A 248-nucleotide genomic window follows, 5' to 3' on the forward strand; every position below is an offset into this window, starting at 1 on the left:
TGTTCTTGTGGAATTTGCAAAGTGATGTTTGGAAGCCCATAAAGGGCTATGGTCTAAAAGAAAATATCCTCAGAGAAAAATTGGAAAGAAGATTACTGAGAAACTGCTATGTGATGTGTGACTTCCACTCACAGAATTACAGCTGTATTTCGTGTAGCTGTTTGGTAGTCTTCTTTCTGTGGAATCTGAGAACTGATATTTCCAATCCGTTTGAAGACTATAAGGCCAAAGGAAATATCCTCCGATAA

This window comes from Mandrillus leucophaeus, unplaced genomic scaffold (genome assembly GCF_000951045.1).
Source record: "Mandrillus leucophaeus isolate KB7577 unplaced genomic scaffold, Mleu.le_1.0 Scaffold1592, whole genome shotgun sequence".
NCBI classification, from domain to species: Eukaryota; Metazoa; Chordata; class Mammalia; order Primates; family Cercopithecidae; genus Mandrillus; species Mandrillus leucophaeus.